Source organism: Planococcus citri, chromosome 4 (genome assembly GCF_950023065.1).
Source record: "Planococcus citri chromosome 4, ihPlaCitr1.1, whole genome shotgun sequence".
In the NCBI taxonomy this organism is placed as follows: Eukaryota; Metazoa; Arthropoda; class Insecta; order Hemiptera; family Pseudococcidae; genus Planococcus; species Planococcus citri.
This window is the reverse complement of record NC_088680.1, coordinates 71,965,786-71,987,055: the sequence shown is the minus strand read 5'-3', so window position 1 is coordinate 71,987,055 and position 21,270 is coordinate 71,965,786. Positions and strand designations below refer to the sequence as shown.

At 36.5% G+C, this 21,270-nt stretch overlaps 1 long non-coding RNA gene across 1 annotated transcript; it reads right to left on the bottom strand.

Moving 5' to 3' along the window:
• LOC135843567 (uncharacterized) lies at nucleotides 1–21,224 on the bottom strand. The gene is made up of 4 exons (XR_010558346.1): nucleotides 19,911–21,224; nucleotides 19,608–19,786; nucleotides 1,519–1,723; nucleotides 1–603 (listed from the first exon to the last, which is right to left on the bottom strand). It is a non-coding gene; the product is annotated as an uncharacterized LOC135843567 (long non-coding RNA).
• Between the last annotated feature and the right edge of the window lie 46 nt (nucleotides 21,225–21,270).

The window sequence follows — 21,270 nt, the reverse complement described above, 5'->3', positions numbered from 1 at the left end:
TATATCATTTATTACAATATTATTTTATACTGTAGATCGTAGATTCCAAATTGAGTATCCGTTTTAGAATAGGATGAAAAAAATTATACCTAATTGTTTTTATTAAGATTAAATGAAATTTTAATTTAAAAAATATAAAAATATTCAATGTTTCACATTATCTATTTGTGTTTTTTTTTTTCATTTTTTTCTTTTTCTTAAAATCCAGCGGCGGCCAATTCCGCCTAATTAACGAAAAATGAACAAAAAATATTACAATATGCGTTATCAAAGCGAATTTGTTACCGAATCGAACATGTTACAAAATGAACGCGCTTCAAAAAATAGACAATTTACAACTTGACCTGTGCAAATATCATGAAAAACAATAATACAAATACAATAATTGAAAGAAACAGTTGATAAAAACAATACATACATCAAGGATAATTGGATAAACAATACACATAAGAGAAATAAAACCACAAAAAAAAAATACTTTTCAGTCACATTATTTATAATACGAGTAGGTACCGTAAGTATTGATATTCCATCTTTTATTCTATTCTTTTTTCTCCGTCGCGTCTTCTCATTCTGTTCCTCGCAAGTTCCAATTTACAGCAGCTGTATGAAAAAAACAAAAAAGAATTACAGACGAATTTTTCAGTAGGTTGATAGGTGGTATAGGTATTCATTAATACTGCAGCTACTGCTACGAGAAAATCAAATTTTTCGGGACGCAACTACGTATCTTTGACTTACGCAATTGCGATAATGTCGAACCTTCCCCAAGGCATTATTTAACTTAGTAAAATCCCTACTCGCGTTTTAATTTTTCCAGTTGAACACCAATGTTGCCTCATGAGGACACTTCACCTTGTGAATTTTGAGTGATATGGAAATTTCGTACGAGTATGAGTATGTAGATGTACTAGTAGATCACGTACCACTACGAAGGGTAAGTGATCATGTGGCCCAGCTGGCCACATGATCACTGATTACTTTCAAAACCCAAAATATGTACGTTTACTGAATTGTTCTTATAAGTACCTACCTTCCTCTTACAGTGTTTCAATACAATCGGCCGTTTCAGTAAAATAGTTTTTTAACCACATCGCTCGTCTAAAATCCTATTTAAATAAGAGAGCACGAATGCTTCTAAGCAGGTAGGTAATTTTGTTCGTGATTCAGCGCGTTTTACGCGTCATTGCGCGTTATTGTCAAGTTATAAAAAAAAATAATAATACCTACCTAATAATAATAATAATAAAAAAAAAAACTAACATCCATCGTTTGTTTGATGTTCTTATAGCTATATGATATGATGCTAGGGTACACGAAACCATGAGAATGAGAAACATCAGGTATATTTTATACACCTTATAGTTGATAAATGCACAGAGTAAATCGATTAATAAGGTTTAATCGATACATAGGCTATACCATGTACCTACCTACCTACTGCCTACACTGCCTATTCAAGTATGAGTGTAACTTTTTTTTTCTTTCAATTTTTAAATACTCGCTTACGAAACTTACGCGCATAAAATGGATTTTACTCGTAAAACAACAAGAAAATGTTGGTATTGAAGACTCCAGTGTACTGTGTAGTTCTTCCATCGCATCAACCATTTTTAGCACGGTGATTTGATCACGATTTTCAATCTGCACGTCGTCGCGTCGTCGGTTGCCGTTGCCGTTGCCGTTGTCGATGTCGGCTGCCGCCATCTTATCCGCGGACTGGCTGAAAAAAAAACAACAATTAAATTTCATGTAGTTGCATTACATACTCGTACAAGACAATCGCATTGTAGAAGAGATACCTAGCTAAGTATTTATTACTATAGGTAATTAAACTCGATCCTCTAAATTCCGATTCGATTTTTACCCACAACTGATATTTTACGTACACGCGATTATCTCACGCTCAAGTTCGACGATTAACAACCACTCGACAGACTATCGAGTATGGACTATTTATACATCTTTCAGTGGTTCGTGTTCGTGATGCTTTTACCAGTACCTATCTTGTCTCAAGGTGCAAAAAGCGCGAGTACAAGACTTTTCCCGATTGGTAAACCTAGACGGTATAATACGGTCTACTTAAGAATTTTGCATTCTTCATAAAAATGACTGAATAAAGTATCGAAATAAGCATAAAATTGGCATCGAAGTTATTAGTTATCTATTGCAATTCGCAATAAAATTACCTACTTAATGGAAACAGGGCTAAATTGAACAAAATGCAACGCAGATTGCTTACAAAAAGGTACCCACCGGAAAGCGATCGGATCTGATCAGATCTGAAGATCCGAACATTTCCTGGACCCGGACCCCATTCGACCTGATCAGACCCAACCACATTTAAGCAGATCAAGTCCGATGAAATTTTTGATCGAATTAGACCCGTTCAGAAACGATCAAATCCGATAGCCAGGCGAAAAGTAATCGGATCTGACCAGATAAAATCAGTGTACTCGGGCTGGTAACGAAATTTCATATCACAAACAGCCAACAGGTACATGTCCGACAAGGGAACCTTTCGAGATTTCCATCTCCTTGAAACCCCCATTGTAGTCCGGCATATGACAATATGAGTAATTGCACCCCCCCACCCCGCCGATCCTAGGGGATAACTTTTTTCTTAAAGGAGACATCCTAAGAAACATTTTAAAGCAAACTTGCAAAAAAAAAGTTGGCTTTACTTACAAAATGGCGGCCATTTTGATTGACAGTCAGCCGAAATCGCAGATTTTGCGTTTCAACATTTGGGACTTGCACGAAATTTTTCAAACCTTACAAGGATAGATCGAAAGATCATGCAAAAATTTATCACCTGTCAAAATTTCATATCAAGTGCTAAAGTGCGTTTTTCGATTTTTGATGAATTTTTGAAAATCCAATTTAGTCCAAAAATGAGGGGAAAAATCAAAATTTTACCAAATTGACCGAGAAAGCTGAAATTTGCGATATACCCTATTTTCGACATGCCAAATCGATTGGAAACGGTTTCAACCCGTTTTGAGCAGTTCTGGAGCCTCCAGCAGATTTTTGAAACTCGAAATTCCCACAAAATTCCATCAAATTGGAGTTGTAAAGCTAAAATTTATTCTAAAAACTAATTTCAATACGCTACGAAGTACTGCAGGTGAATTTCAAGTCGTTTTAGATCCTCCAGCGACTTTTTGAAAATTCCTAAAGCCTCCAGTAGATTTTTGAAACTTTAAATTTTCACAAAATTTCATCAAATGGAGATGGAAAGCTGAAATTCTACTCTACACTCCAATTTTAACCCCCTCTGAGGACGACTTCAGGTGGGTTCAAGCCATTTTAGAGCCTCCAGCGACTTTTTTGAAAATTACTGGAGCCTTCAGTAGATTTTTGAAACTTGAAATTTCCCCAACATTAATTTATCAAATGGAGTTGGCAGGCCGAAATTTACTTCGCAAACTACATGGTGGTTTCAAATGGTTTTGAAGCTTCCAGCTACTTTTGGGAAATTTCAATTTTCCAAAAAAACGTCATACAACCTTTCAAAAAGTCGCCGGAGGCTCCAAAACGACTTGAAATTCACCTGCAGTACTTCGTAGCGTATTGAAATTAGTTTTTAGAATAAATTTTAGCTTTACAACTCCAATTTGATGGAATTTTGTGGGAATTTCGAGATTGAAAAATCTGCTGGAGGCTCCAGAACTGCTCAAAACGGGTTGAAACCGTTTCCAATCGATTTGACATGTCAAAAATAGGGTATATCCCAAATTTCTGCTTTCTCGGTCAATTTGGTAAAATTTTGATTTTTACCCTCATTTTTTGCCTAAATTGGATTTTCAAAAATTCACCAAAAATCAAAAAACGCATTTTAGCACTTGATATGAAGTTTTGACAGGTGATAAATTTATGCATGATCTTTCGATCTACCTTTGTAAAGTTTGAAAAAGTTCGTGCAATTTCAGTCGATCAAATTGGTCTGTTCGATTTTTGGAAAATTTTTGAAAATTCAAAATTGGCAGAAATGTTCATTGTTCACATTCAAAAATATGCTGGCGGCTTCAGAACTAGTCCAGGAAAATTGGCTGAAAGGGGGGCTTATTGCGCTACTTTCCTGTCAAAATTTGCAAAGAATCCGGATTTTTGTCAGAAATTTTATTTAATAGTCTCGGACGTTTTTGCAAGATTTAAGAAAATTTTGATTTTTTTTCAGGATTTCACACAAGTAAAAGTTTTCATTTTCTAACCATGAGATTTTCAAAAATCGTGACTGTTTTCCAGAAATTGAAAAAAAGTCCTGATCTAAGTCGAGTTTTCAATTTTGTAAAAAAGAAAAACTACATATCTCAGGAGTTGGAAAAAAGTTCCGGTTTTTGCCAAAAAAAAAAAGAAATTTTTGCCAGAAATTTTAAAAAGTTCCGGGTATTTGTCTAAAATTTTAAAAAGTTCTAATTTTTTTCAGGATTTCAAAGAAATCATGATTTTTGTCAGGAATTTGAAAAGGTCTCGATTTTTTAGCCGGAATTGGAGAAAAGACCTCATTGGTTTTTTTTTTACAAAAATTCAAAAAAGTCTCGATTTGGAAATCGACCTGATTTTTTTTCATAACTTAAAAACATAGGGTCCCTTGATCTGGACTAATTTTTATCCAAGTTTTTAAAAGATTCTGATGTTTTTCGAAAAATTTAAAACAGTCCCAATGTTTGTAAGCAAGTATTAGAAAATTTTGTTTTTTAAGCGAGAGATTCAGAAACTTGTATAATTTTTTGCAGGATTTTAATGAATAAATCACAACTTGATTTATCAAAAATTTGAAAAAAAAAGTCACGATTTTTTTGTAAACGTTTTTTTTTTCAATAGTAAAAAAGTTTTGACAAATTTAAAAGAGGTGCAGATTTTTTTGCAGAAGTACTACATATAATAAAATCTTGATTTTGCCAGAAAGCTAAAAGTCTTGATTTTTTACTTTGGCTTGGACAAAAATTCAAAATATGTAGTAATTGAATTACAAATAAGCTTGATTTAGCTCGTCTGGCCCAAAAATTACTAAATCAGTTGAGATACCGTGCGCGTTCTTGTCAATGCAGACTATAATGATTCAAATTTAATATTTTTTGTCCAGACATTGCAGAATTAACGAATCATTAGCATATCTTAAATTTGAAATCCTGAATTGTAGGTACGATAAAAAAATCGAGAGAAACCCTAGATAGTTATCGACTAGTAAGTAGGTACTTTGTGAATGCGATCAATCAATCAGATTAAGCGTAGGTACGGTTCACTTTTACTCATATTTTTCATTGCGAATGCGAAATGAAACGCGATGATGACGAGACGATCTACGAATCATCTTCAAATCATGCACACGATATTATTTGCCCACTCTCGTACCTACATGGATTTGGGTGCACACTGCACAGATTGTGATACGGTACCTCTACCTATACAATACATATACGTCTTCATCATATTAGTTGGATAATATTGAGCTGATGCTGATGCTGCTGCTTTAAGGAGAAGCTTTCTGTATGACTTTCGCTATCTGCTCAGCGTTCAGCGCTCAGTGCTCGTAAACCGCATTGGGACGAGAGTATTTTCACGATGCGTTTATCGATTAACCGCAATAAGACGTATAGGTAAGTACTCCGACGCTGTACGGTACGGTTTTTTATACCTGCACAATGATTTACGAATGTAATGACTTTCAAATACGAGTAAACGACGCAGACGGATAAAATCATATTTCACGCGAAGAAAAATAAAAAATCAAAACTTAATATCGCCTCGTAATAATAAGTATTTAAGAGTACGAGTACGCGGACAACGGAGCCGGAGGCAGCCAGGGAGGGCAGGGCAGGGATCTGATGTCAATGAAAGTAAACGTATACGGTATACGGTACTACCACAGGCGCCAGGCGCGGCGGTGCAGGGTAAAGGTACCTCCAAATCTGAACCATAAGATGAGATGTACGATTTACTTGTATTCCGGCACAAGAGATCGAAATAAGAGTAGGTACTCGTATCATAGAAAATTACACGTGAAAAATAATTGACGAGTACACGTAAATGCTCGTTAATTTTGCACAATTACCTACCTATCCTCCTACCTACTTACTTACCTATAGTTTCCAAGAGGTTTGAAAATTCTATAAAGGTGCTCGTAACGAGACAAGTAGGTAGTGTAGGTAGGTAGGTATCTCTATCTACTCGTAAATCGAAGTAAATCTGAGTGGAACTGGAAGCTGGTGAACAATAGCATTACTCGTACTAGCATTAGCATTGGACGAATTTACGTCGCGCCGGATAAATTCCAATCCCTACGCGTACGATGACTTTGAAGTTACCAGTATTCGGTACTTTGAACGGATTTCAACATAACGGATATTCACGGTATACTCGTATAGCGTACACATAGAACGTAAAATCCAAACGATCGAATTCCTTCTCATTCATCAGTTTTTAATGACGGACGCGGACGGAGCTACGAGTCGACTTCGATGGTGAGTTTTTCTTTTCTCTTCCACGTTCGCGTTGTTTTCTTTGCATAAACATTGGGTATGATTCACCGTGCCCAGTGCCCAGTGCTCACTACCCCGCAACAAAATCATTTCAAAATCAGCCATCTACAGGTACGAGTAATTACAGTTGTTGGAAACTCGTCAATTCTAAATTAATACTTATAGGTATTTTTTGGCCTTATCCAACACTCACTCGCACATCCACAATCCACATACAAAAGTACAGATGCACGCCTCGTATTTACGAGAGCAACCGGCCAATGAAATTACCACGCTTACAGAGCTACGACTACGAGAAGAAGCAGTAGTCGGCGCACCAACAGACTATCGAGCGCATACTAGGTTACTAGATTTCCAATTGCAGCTTTCAAAGTGCAGTAATCACGACGATCGCGATCGATGATCGTTTCGAAAATAGCTGGGTAGGCAGAAAGCAGAAATGTACAAGGCACATTCGAACGTACCTATAAATATATACTTACCTGTAAAGGTACGTACCAGTACATCGTGTTCTATTTCTATCGCCTCGTAGCAAATAGCAATGGCAATGGCCGTGCCACAGGTAGCTGAAACTAGGTATTTGCAGGTACGAGTATATAGGCTAGGTGTAGGTACTATTTTATAAAGCGAAGGTCGCGTACACACTGCCGCAGTAGGCCAAGTACTTAATGGTCAAAGTTTTCCAACCTTTTCGCAACTCGCACTCTTCCAATTTTCAACGAAATCAAGTAGGACGATTTTCTAAATTTTTCAAACAAAGCGAATCAGCACGATTGATTCTTTCAATTCAGCCACCACCCCCACGCATCAACAACGAGCACCTACTTTTAGGCCATTCTGGACCCTCCAATGATTTTTTTTGTTTTTGTTTTTTTTTTTTTTTGATTTTTTCTATAAACTTTAAACCACTCTGGATAGGTCAAAACTGAACATCCGCAACTATAACTTTGGTTAGCGCTCATTGGACGCTCTCTCGACCGTTTTAGGTGGTTCACTGAAGACTCTAAAAGTGTTGAATCACGATTATATTCGAATCGAGTGATCGCGAACCAAGGAGGAAAATTATTCGATTTTATTTGATGAACAGATCCAATCAAGTTTTTCTCACTGGATCTGATCACGTTTGAACAGTTGTAATACTGAATCAAGCGAATGTTTTGAACGGGTCAGATCTGATCTTGTCTGATGAGATCTATTCAGATCATATTAGTTCGGCATATGACAATAGGAGTAATTGCACCCCCCCCCCCTGATCTTCAGGGACAACTTTTCTCTTAAAGAAGACATCCTAAGGAACATTTTAAAGCAAACTTGCCAAAAAAAAGTTGGCCTTACTTACAAAATGGCGGCCATTTTGATTGACAGGTCAGCCGAAATCGCAGATTTTGCGTTTCAACATAGGACTTGCACGAACTTTTTCAAACTTTACAAAGGTAGGTCGAAAAATCATGCAAAAATTCATCACCTGTCAAAATTTCAAGTGCTAAAGTGCTTTTTTCGATTTTTGGTGAATTTTTGAAAATCGAATCTAGGCCAAAAATGAAGGAAAAAATCAAAAATTTATCAAATTGACCAAGAAAGCTGAAATTTGGGATGCACCCTATTTTCGACATGCCAAATCGATTGGAAATGGTTTCAACCCGTTTTCAGCAGTTCTGGAGCCTCCAGTAGATTTTTGAAACTCGAAATTCCCACAAAATTTCAGTAAAGCTAAAATTTATTCTAAAAACTAATTTCAATACGCTACGAAGTACTGCAGGTGAATTTCAAGTCGTTTTGGAGCCTCCAGCAACTTTTTGAAAATTCCTGAAGCCTCCAGCAGATGTTTGAAACTTTAAATTTTCACAAAATTTCATCAAATGGAGATGGAAAGCTGAACTTTACTCTACACTCCAATTTTAATACCCTCTGAAAACGACTTCTGGTGGATTTCAAGTCATTTTAGAGCCTCCAACAACTTACTTGAAAATTACTGGAGCCTCCAGTAGATTTTTGAAACTTGAAATTTCCCCAAAATTTCATCAAACTTAAGCGAAGTTGACTGCTGGTGAATTTCAAGTCGTTTTGGAGCCTCCAGCAACTTTTTGGAAGGTCGTATGACGTTTTTTTTGGAAAATTGAAATTTCCTAGAAGTAGCTAGAAGCTTCAAAACCATTTGAAACCACCATGAAGTCAGCGAAGTAAATTTCAGATTGCTAACTCCGTTTGATAAATTAATGTTGGGGAAATTTCAAGTTTCGAAAAATCTACTGGAGACTCCAGTAATTTTCACAAAAGTCGCTGGAGTCCCTAAAATGACTTGAACCCGCCTGAAGTCGTCTTCAGAGGGTGTTAAAATTGGAGTGTAGAGTAAATTTCATCTTTCCATCTCCATTTGATGACATTTTGTAAAAATTTAAAATTTCAAAAGTCTGCTGAAGGCTCCAGTAATTTTCAGGAGAAATCGCTGGAGGCTCTAAAATGACTTGAACCCACCTGAAGTCGTTTTCAGAGGGTGTTAAAATTGGAGTGTAGAGTAAAGTTCATCTTTTCATCTCCATTTGATGAAATTTTGTGAAAATTTAAAGTTTCAAAAATCTGCTGGAGGCTTCAGAAATTTTCAAAAAGTCGCTGGAGGATCCAAAATGACTTGAAAATTACCTGCAGTACTTCGTAGCGTATTGAAATTAGTTTGTAGAATAAATTTTAGCATTACAACTCCAATTTGATGGAATTTTGTGGGAATTTCGAGTTTCAAAAATCTGCTGGAGGCTCCAGAACTGCTCAAAACGGGTTGAAACCGTTTCCAATCGATTTGGCATGTCGAAAATACGGTATATCCTAAATTTCAGCTTTCTCGGTCAATTCGGTAAAATTACGATTTTTTCCCTCATTTTTGGCCTAAATTGGATTTTCAAAAATTCACCAAAAATCGAAAAACGCACTTTATCACTTGAAATTTTGACAGGTGATAAATTTTTGCATGATCTTTCGATCTACCTTTGTAAAGTTTGAAAACTTTCGTGCAAGTCCTATGTTGAAACGCGAAATCTGTGATTTCCGCTGACCTGTCAATCAAAATAGCCGCCCTTTTGTAAGTAAGGCCAACTTTTTTTTGGCAAGTTTGCTTTAAAATGTTCTTTAGGATGTCCCTTTTTAAGAAAAAAGTTGTTCCGGTTGATCGGCGAGGGGGGGGGGTGCAATTACTCCTATTGTCATATGCCGGACTATATTAGATCTAATCCGGTCTTTCCTAAGAACGCAGACAGACGTGTCAATCACCTCGAAAGGGCAGACAGCCAGAAAGACGGGGCCATGAAAGCATTGCATGAAAGGCTAGATAGGTAGGTCAGTGACCTCGAGAGGCTAGATCGATTCCGGGGGCGGGGTGGGGGTGACCTCACGGCCCCACCTCTTCCGCAAGAGTCTTGATCCACCTAGCTAAAAAAAAATCATATTCAATGAAAAAGTTTACAAATCTCCCTCGGACAAGATTTTTTAAATTATGGAAATGTTCAAAAATTCCCCAAAAACCCAAAAATAAACTCGAGCGTTTCCAATTTTGTTTACATAGGTTTTATGAAAGTATGTTATTTTGATCTAGCGTTGTTTCGTGTGAATTCAAAACGTTCTCTTATAAGCAGGAAAATTTCTGGGATGAAAAGCCCTGAAATGAAACTTAGGCTTTTTGACTTGTTAGCTTGAAATTTCAAAACTAAAACTTTTGGCTTTGGCTTTCAGCTGCCTCGTTTTTTATAGCTTGCTTTAGCCAAACTTTCGGCTTCCGATGGCTTTCCCTTGTATTTTCTATTTGACAGCTTTCGACTATATTTCATGAAACTTTTGGTTTCAAACTTTTAGCTGATTCGCCATCAACTTACGAAAAAAGAAAACTAAAAATTAGATCGGGTACATTGATTTCATAATTAATGATGGTGGAGAACATTCGTTACTAAGATTAATTTCTTTTTTTTTCATTTTATTAAATCGTATTCGAATAAAATTGAATGTAAATTTTTTGCATTTTTTTGTTTCTTCTGAATTCAGAGAATAAATTCAAATCTGCAAGAAAGCCTTTGAAAAAGCCCCCCAAAAAATGAAACTTTCGACTAGCTTTTGGCTGGGAAAAAATAAAGCTCGCAAACTTTTACCTTTTTTTGGTTTAGCTCAGAAATTCTGCTCAGCTTTCAGCTATAGCTTTTCATCGCAGGAAAATTTGGCCATATTTTTTATTGATATTTTTTGCACTTTGCTCGTTTAAAAAATTGGAAAATTTTTGATAAAACTCGCAAAGCTCTCAATTCAATTTTCGTGTCATGTTTTAGTGAAAATACGCAAGAAAGTAACACAATTTGGGAACTTTGATGGAGCTGTCTTGAAATAAATACAAGATACGAAATCGACTCGATGGTTGAGTACCTACCTACCTACCTATACCTATTAAAAATTCGATAATCTATCACGCTACAGGTATGATTTTCATCTCGCAAGTGATAAAAAACAACTGTCTCGGGTGAGAGAAGGGAAAGGGATGTGTAATTTAAAATACTTTTCACTTTCAGAAACGGCATCCACGACAGGTAAAAGTAGATATCCTATACACATTACGCAGTGCGTAGTGCGTACATCACACACCAAAAATTGTCAAGTTTCAACTCATCGAGTACGTCGAGGGCCCTTCTGGATGGTTTCATCTCGAAAGCGCTATTCGATTTGTTTTGACTCTATACTTCCTTCCTAGATGATGAAAAAATGAAACTCGTCATCCCTCTAAATTTCTATTAATAATTAATTAATTAACTTGTCTCGTCGAATTTGATTTTTGGCATTTCTCTGATTTTTCCAATTTTTATGAGGGCTTCTACATAGGTAATGTATAGGTAAGGCGACCAATATTACGGGAGGAGGATCAAAGAAGGAGGTTCTCGAAAAGTGGATGATCTAGAAATTCGACAAAGAGACTGAATGGGATAAACGTTGTTAAGGAGGGGGGGGGGGGAGGTGCTCGGAAAGAGAATTATTTGAGAGTAGGAAAAAAAACAGATTTATACAACTACAAACTTTTCTCGATGGGATTTCCAAATCCATAAGGGTGGGGGGGGGGAGGTAGGGGAATGCGAATCCCCAAAATTTTGGTCAAAATGTAAACAAAAGATCAAATATCGTGTAACATATGGTTTCGTATGTTTTTGAGAATGCTAAATGAATACGAGCTCCCCTTTTTGATCGAGGTCTTCCAACACCCCTCCCAACATTGCCCCCTAATTTTTTGAAAATTCAAAAAAATCGTGTGAGAAACGTTTTATACAATTTTTGAGAGCGCTGAATACGATTATCAACACTTTTTCTGATTCAGCCTCTCCAAACTGAATTGAATTTCAAGAGCCGCGATAAGATGGTCGCAGGTCCGTCTGCACCTCAGCTACTACCTAAGTATCTACATTGTTGAAGAATTAATGGAAGATTGGAACTTGGAAGTAATGCATATTGCATACGAAACAAAATTAAAAATCTCTTTCTTCGTTCTTGTCTGGCAGTTGACATACTCGTATGTTTCGCAATATAATGCTCAAGTTAGCTGTATCGTTTCGAACGAGCGGTAAATGCGGCCAAAAACCCTGATAAGGCAGACCATTTGCTAATTAGCGACGCTGCGCTGGGTACTTTGGTTTCTCTCAGTGTTGGTGCGAACTGCGAACCTTTAGTATCGGTATCGGTATGGGTATCGGCACTCGGCAGTTCCGGGATTAATGTCGCAAGTGCAACATACTCGTATTATTCACCTATAAGCACCTAGTACTTATGTAGAACCTATATAGGTACGAGTAGAATAAAACTGAACCAAACTGTACCGTATGGTGTATGGTGTATGGTGTACTCGGAGATGTTATCAACGGCAGCAGCAGCTCGCAGCTGTGAGTGTCGATGTCGCGTTCAATGGCACTTTTACGTGCTTTTTGTAAGCCTTACTTACATAGGTAGGTACTCGACACTCGTACACCTTACACGCATTAATGGAAATGACGTATCGAATTCGTTATCTTAAACGCCATCGCCATCACCATCGCAATCGCAATCGCAATCGCGAGTCGCAACTAAAGTGTGTTATCCGAACGCCAACCAACTTATACTCGCACCTAAGTAAAAATTGACTCTACACGACGCGACGAACGTGTGGATTGAGTTTTTCGCAAACACAACACCTTTTACAGTTTTGCTCGTCCAAGTCTACAACTAGGTACGAGAAGTGAGATGGTGAATTTTGTCCAAAAAAAAAATCTACCAACATCTTGATAAGAAAAGGTCTAGATGTAGGACTGTAGATACAGTCGTAAAATACAACTCGTAGGTAGGTTCTCGTTACCAGCAAAATGTCAACAGTGTGCCAGCGCCACAGGTAGGCAGAGGGAATCTCAATCTCTACCTTACCAACCTACCAAAGTACCAACGCAAAACGCATTAATGAGATTTTCACGTCGTCAGCAGAGGTAGACGACAAACAAATACGTATACGAGTACGAGTACGAGTACGATTTTCACTAACAAATTTGAAAGTAATCGTAATAAGAGAAGATGAGCGACATTACACGTCGAGCATACGAGTACACGTAAAAATAATCCGACGGTCGACGGTCGACGTACGACGTACGAGTATAAATATCCTTGACAATGTCGACGCACTCCGGTACGAAGTGTACGAGTATACGAGTATGTTTATGTACTCGTATTTGTAATCGGTTCGCTTAATTAAAAGCAATTAACGAATTTCATCGAAAGCGAAAATACCTCCAGCTCCATAAAGATCAGTTGCGGGGAACACGTATTCCAGCGTAAAACCAGTTTCACGCTAATAACGCGACGCCTTCCTTAGCCTGGCGTGTTGCTTGGCGGAGACTCGTCGATCGAATTAAACAGAAAAGATCAAAATGAAAAAATAAATATGTAAATACATATTTAGAGCTAAATGTGGTAGGTACAGTAGCCACAAAAAGTATTGACAAAATATGTAATTATCAAAAATCGCAATTTTTCAAATTCACGTTACAGGCTCAAATTTTGAGATAACTGATAGCAGATTTAAGATTTATTTTCAAGCAAAAAAAAGGTGCTCTGCACAACATTCAATGTGTCTTCAAACTTGAAGGAGCTAAACTACTCGTAATTTATAGAAAATTGGTTCCCGGACATTCTCCCGAATAAGAGTATGTTTTGAAAACTCTCAAATTTCCATTTCTCCAACCCCAAACGCCATCGTCCAAAAAGCACAAAAGTAGGCAGGAGTTCAGTTGTTCGCAAAAACTACAGAAAATATCTGTTTTTTTAAACTTCCTAGAAAGTCCTGTTTATGGCAAAATTGCAAAAAAATGAGTTTTTTTTTTAAAAATCAAAATTTCCAAAAAAACTTTTTGTTTTAGCCAAATTTGCAAAAAATTCTACTTTTGTAGAAAGTGTACAAAAGATTCAAGTTTTTCAAAATTCCAAAGTCTTAAAATTGCAGAAAATTCTACTTTTTGCAAAACCTGTAAGATATAAAAAAAAACATTCACGAACGAATTGATTGATTGTTAGTGAATCATTCGCGAACGAATTGAATAATTTTTGGTGAATTATTCGCGAACAAATTGACTTGTACATATAAGTGACTAGCTCGCGAGCGAATTAATTTGATAAATTTTTGCAGAATCGTTCACGAAAGATTTGAATAATTTTTGGTGAATCATTCGCGAACGAATTGATTTGTATGTGCGACTCGTTCGCGAACGAACTGAATCGAATAATTTTTGGTAAATTATTCGCGAACGAATTTGAATAATTTTTGGTGAATCATTCACGAACGAATTTATTCGTATGTGCGACTCGTTTGCGAACGAACAAAATAATTTTTGGTGAATCGTTCGCGAACGAATTGAACAATTTTTAGTGAATCGTTCGCGAACGAATTGAATTGAATAATTTTTGGTAAATCATTCGCGAACGTATTTGAATAATTTTTGTTGAATCATTCGCGAACGAATTAATTCGTATGACTCGTTTGCGAACGAACTGAATAATTTTTGGTGAATCATTCGCGAACGAATTGAATTGAATAATTTTTGTTATTTTGTTAAATCATTCGCGAACGTATTTAAATAATTTTTGGTGAATCATTCGCGAACGAATTGAATAATTTTTTGTGAATCATTCGCGAACGAATTGAATAATTTTTCATTTTTTTGTGAATCATTCGCGAACAAATTGGCTTGTATAAGTGACTCGTTCGCGAGCGAATTAATTTGGTAAATTTTTGGAGAATCGTTCACGAACGACTTGAATAATTTTTGGCGAATCATCTGCGAACGAATTGATTTGTAGTGACTCGTTCGCAAACGAACTGATTTGTATGTGTGACTCGTTTGCGAACGAACTAAATAATTTTTGGTGAATCACTCGCGAACAAATTGAATAATTTTTCATTTTTTTGTGAATCATTCGCGAACAAATTGACTTGTATAAGTGAGTCGTTCGCGAGCGAATTAATTTGATAAATTTTTGGAGAATCGTTCACGAACGAATTGATTTGTAGTGTGACTCGTTCGCGAACGAACTGATTTGTATGTGTGACTCGTTCGTGAACGAACTGAATAATTTTTGGTGAATCATTCGCGAACGAATTTAATAATTTTTGGTAAATCATTCGCGAACAAATTGATTCGTATGTGTGACTCGTTTGGGAACAAACTGAATAATTTTTGGTGAATCGTTCGCGAACGAATTGAACAATTTTTGGTGAATCGTTCGCGAACGAATTGAATTAAATAATTTTTGGTGAATCATTCGCGAACGAATTGATTCATATGTGTGAATCGTTCGCGAACAAATTGAATAATTTTTAGTGAATCATTCGCGAACAAATCTATATTCGATTCATTCAATTCATTTTTGGCAAATCATTCGCCAACGAATTGTTCAATGTTCATATAAGTGACTCCTTTGCGAACGAATTGATTCAAGGCCTCCACCACGCCTACAATCGACGACCATTACCATGACGAAAATTCAAAAAATATATGTATACGTATACATAAGGCAACCTGAATTTTTGGGAATGAGCGTATCGTGAGCTCGGACCTTCAAAACGTAAAAAATGGTCACTCGCCGGCCGGCGCGGCGGTCCAACTTTCACTATCGCAACAAGGGCAGTCCTCGAAAAATCGTGATTTTTGATGAGGTGCTCCAATACTTTTTGGGCATGGCCATCTGTCTGTATAAGTAGTGTCTGTACACATTGAAGGTACAAGTAGGCAGGCATACGTATTTAATAGTAATAAAATGAAGAAACGTCCTATTCTCGAGTGGGTATAATGAATCAAAAATCAAACCGTAAACTAAAACCAGATTGATGAAAAAAAAAGAGAAAAAGATATGCAATGAGCCGTAAGTACGCGATCAATACACTTTGTGTACCTAATATACGTACGTACCTATATGTAATAGTACGTTGCGTTGTATGCAGTGTATACGAGTACCACTGCACCTCTACCTCTGCCTCGGCCTATACCATTAACACTATAAGAAGTGTATTTTTATCCTCCGAGTACCAACAGAACAGCATCAGTTATGTGGTTCATCTTCTTCAAAAGTGTTGTTGCCCCTGCCCATGCCCATGCCCATGCCCTCGCACTCGGTTCGTATCTCTCGCATCTCGCATCTCGCTTCGCGCATCGTAACCGTTAAACGCGAGCGCGACTGCGACTGCGACTGAGCTGAGACGCTGAGTAGTGAGTATTATACCTACCTACCTACAACAACAACCAGTTTTAGTCGAAGGTGCTTTGATATTATTATTATATGGATCTCGGTCTCGGTGTAATAAAGAATTACACAACTTGAGCGCCAACACGTGCTATACGAGTAGTTTTCCTTTTCCAGTTTTTGGATTAGCTTTTCGTATATCTACTTCTACTCGTACTTATTCGGTGCGTGCTCTCAAACTTACACTCTACTCTACTCTATACGCTTCCGTATTCGTTCCAATTACTTACTCGACGTACTCGCGTATTGTACTCGTACTCGTATTAGTGTCCGGAGTTACTTTTTAATTTTAATTTCGTACTTTTTCGAGACGTTTTGTTTCGGCTATCGCGCATACGGGTACCTAGCTCTGATACCTAGGCTACCTACCTATACCTCGTATACGAGTATAATTAAACGCCGCTTTTGTTCGCGCCACTTCGAATGAATTATCGACAGTACCAGTTGAGCAGTTCATTAGTTTGTTTGTCGTTCGTTTTCGTTTGTTTAGAGTCAGTTTTCATTTCTGCTTTTTTTCGGTGAGTAATTAGCATTTTAATCTTCTTTGTATTTAACTCGTACTCGTACTCGTACGGATAAAACCGGTACAATTAGCCGTGTTTATAGCCGTAAAAATGTTGGTGTTTTTTCAATGATTTCACGCGACTACAGGTAGGTGAGCATTAGGCATTAGGCACCATAGGCAGGTACATCTGTTTAATGGAAACGAATGCCCGATATGAAGCGGGCAAAAAATCAATACCTAGTAACTTTTCAATTACGAAAAAAATTCGCTTTTTCTTTTTTTTTTTTGATCGAGATAATCAACTCCTAACAAGGGGAAATGTTCGTCTTCAATTTTAACTGGGCAGTGATTTTTGAAATGAGCATGGCCTGAAAGGCTGAAACCTCCATAGCCAAAAATTCTATCGCTCAAAATTTATTTTTCAATTTTTGGCCAATTTATGTAGCTAGACCTACTTGTAAGACTCCCGAAACAAAAATCAACTCGACCGAACCAAATTTCGCGATTCTCGGTCATTCTGGATCCCCCAGCACGATTTTTGATTTCTCCGAGATGAAATGTGGATACCTACCTAAAAATCGAATTGCGGCTTATTCTCGGCCTATTTCACGAGTTTATCCACATATAGCTCGATTTCCAGGCAGTCTAGAATATTTTACGAGCAAAAAAATTCAAAAAAATCAAAAATTTCCAGTTCACAGAAAATCTGTTTCAACTTGCGCGAATGATTGCGTCTCGACTAAAATCACTCACCCCCCCCCTGATCCAATTTTTACGATTTCGAACCATTCCAGAGCTTCGAACGTGATTTTCGATTTCTCCATTTTTAATGATCAAGTATCTGAGAGCAAAATGCTGGTCAAAAAACGCACTCGAGGCGTCCACCTGAAAAATTAGCTTAAACGTTTATGAACTCGTTTTCGCGCCTTTTGGAGACATTTACAAAATTCTGGGGAAATTTTAAATCGCGCCGGAGGCTTCAGAATAGCCTGAAACGATGAAATTGGGTTAGACTGGAGTTGATATTAGTTTCGGGGCAACTTGCCATTACACTTTTCAAATTTTCAAAAAATCGCCAAAATTTGAAAAATAAATTTCGACTTGTGGCCTGTGGGCAAACTACTCGATTATGAGCTAAATCGAAAGAGAATGTTAAAATATATCGCCAAACATTTCAGATTCTCGAGCATATTGATTTCGATTTTTAGTGAATTTTTGAAAATCAAATTCATCGGGCCAAAAAATTGGGAGGAATTGGAATTTTCCCAAATTGATCGGGAAAGCTAAGATTTAGCGCATATTTATCCTGTTTCAAACCCCCCTCTTCCCCCCTGAAATCGATAGAAACTGTTTCCAAGCGTTTCGAGAAGTTCTGGAGCCTGCAGCAGAATATTTTTTCAATTTGAAATTTCCATCGAATTTTACCCGATGATGTTGAAAAATTAAAATGTATATTACAGATACGCTAATTTCACAAGCTGAGTCGATCACAGCCGGTTTTAAACGATTCTGGAGCTTCCGAGCATATTTCGCGGAAACTCCAAATTTTCAAAATAGTCCCCTAAAAAATCTTCCCAATTCAACTGTAGCAATTATAAACACGAGTGATGCTCGTAGTGACCCTTTTGATCGGTTATACAACATGTTTTTAAAATCGGCCCATTTTTCGAAAATCTATGTGGTTCCCAAAATACAGCCGGAACTTCCAGGTCGACTCAAAACCACCTTCATATGATGTAAAATTCCTCGAAATACGTAGCATGAAAATCACATATAAAATTAGATACCAAAAATTAACGAAGTTTCGATAAAATTGGTCAAAATTCAACAAAAATTGCATAAAAGATCGTTGAAACCTCTTCCAAGAAACAGCATAAAAACGCTGTAAATCACCAAAAAAAAAAAAATAATAATAATAATAATTTAAGAAGAAGAAAAGAATCAAAAGAGCACGAAAAAGAATTAAAAATTAGTTGAAATGAAATAAAAATATGCTAAAAGCAAACTGATGAAAATTCAGCAAATTTTGTCAGAATGTGGCAAAATTGGCATTGAAACACGATCAAAAATACAATTAAAATTGCGTAAAAACACGAAAAATATCATTAAAAATGATCAAAAACAGATGTTATTTTGACAAACTTTATTGAAATTTCATCAGTTTTTGGCAATTTTTAATGATTTCAATTTTCAACGATTTCCTTCGTTACTTTTAGTGTTTTCAAGTATTTTTTATGCTACGTATTTCAAACAGGAAATTTTTGTGATTATGTTTTTAGAAATTTTTGATGCATTTTGGGCTTTGTCTAATTTTCTAAAACTTTTATTAGTTTATGACAAGTTTTCATGATTTTGACGCTTTTCAGGTATTTTTAGGGGGGGGGGGATTTCATCCAAGTTTTACCAGAATTTCATGACATTTTTAGCTAACTTTGTCAAATTTTAATACAATTTTATCAGTTTTTCGTGATTTTTAATGGTTTACTCGATGGTTTTTAAAATGTTTTTCTGCAATTCTATTATTTTTCGTGACATTTTACGTGAACATGCCAATTTTGGATGAAATTACTTTCAATGACTTCCATCATATTTTTGTATGCGTATTTCTCGTTTATCATTTTGAAAAGTGTTCGATAATGTATCCGGCAAGTTTTGCCCAGTCCTCTTCTCTTTGTAGAGAAATTATTTTACGAAATTATGAACTAAAAACTGCAACATTTCGGCAATTTTACCTATACCCATTATAATTTGAAAAAAAACCTGTCCCTTCGCTTCAACAATTTTTATACTTTGTCAACTTTCAATAAAATGATCTAATAGTGGTCTAAGAAAAACTAACAACTTACATTTTTCAACGCGTACGTATCCATGTAAAAACCATTTCCCTCCGCTGTTATTTTTTTTTTCGACGATCAGATGCAGAACTGAAAACGACGAAACGAAATACAAGTTTTCTTCATCAAATGCCACAAACCGTAATCTAATCCGATATCGAATAATTAGAGCAGAAAAGCGATCCAACAACCTATATTAAAAACAAAAAACAAAAGAAATTAAAAAAACGAATTTTTTGCACATTTTTTCAAAAGGAAAAAAATTGGCACAAGTATGAAATGAAACAGATATGCAAGTTTTTGCATAAAATGTACCTGTGGTAGGTATTCACTGCAGAAAACGGTCTACCACAGACCGCATTCTGTTCGAACCCGATTAACTGGAACAAGATGATCATTATTGAAATAATCGAGAGAGTCGAATTCAATAAATGCAACCGGTGCAAAATTTACATCGTTTTCCGATTTCACGATTATTTTATTCTTGCAAATTTCAAATCGATACACGTGAAACTAAATTCCACATTTTTCAGAGAGAAATAACATACTTGGTACCAAATCGGTTTTCTAGACCAACTTTTTTTTCATCGCAATGCCCATTTCATGGCTCTGAAAAAAAAAGTTGTCACACGAAAAATTGCAAACAAGAAGAAAATCTACTACACTTTTACAAATGAAACTATCGCCGCGTTTCCAACGATCATCTAACGGAATAATAAATAAAAAAAATACGAAGCTCGTTGTCGTTTCAAAGCGAGGATGAAAATATGTACCTAATCATAATATCGATAAGTATGTATAAGAAATAATAAGCGATGGTGTCTAGACTGAGGCCTATAACGGATCAATACTCCACGGTTTTAAAATATGTACTCGTATTCTCGAGTGGATTATGACTTTTCCTTCTCTCACGTGGTGTCATGTCGTGTTTTTTTTTCCAATCTTCAAAATAATAATCTAGGTATCTCTTTAGCATAGCATAAGTAATCGAAACCCGCACCTAAGATCTCGTAAAGAAGCAGAATTAGCAAATTAGCAAATTTTTTCAACGCCGATGTCAAGTTGACAAAATTTGTAAGCGAAAATTCGCAATCGTAAATCAATTTAACGTAGGTAGGTACGCGTACGTTGTTCGAGATGGTCTAACTATAAGCAAACGGCAAATTACTCAATTTCGCGACCACTCGCCACTTTTTATCACTTCCTCGATCCGTAAAAAAAACCCATCCGGTCATAAAAATTAAACCCGTCTTCGATGCAAATGAGCAAATTTAATTTAACCGGATAGGGACAGGTCTCATTATGGAAATACGAGAATCAGCCGAATCCGAATCCGAATATGTAGCAAAAAATTGCTAGAAAAATGCACCGCCGCTTAAAAATCAGCGTGTAGGTAGAGTCGAGAGATACATGTATGTTTACGTACATTTGCCTTAATCGGCGTCGCAAGAGTAAGACACATGGGTATTAGGTATAGAGGATAGGTATAGGTATAGGTATGTAGATCTATCTACTATGTATGTATATAGGTAGAGGTATACGATATACTTAGTATAGATGCGAGATACTGTAGGTGAAAAATTCACGTTTTTAACGTCGTTTTAATAATATGTAATTCCGCAGATGATGCCAATGTCCTCCTGACCAAAGAGGAGACGACGACGACGACGACGAC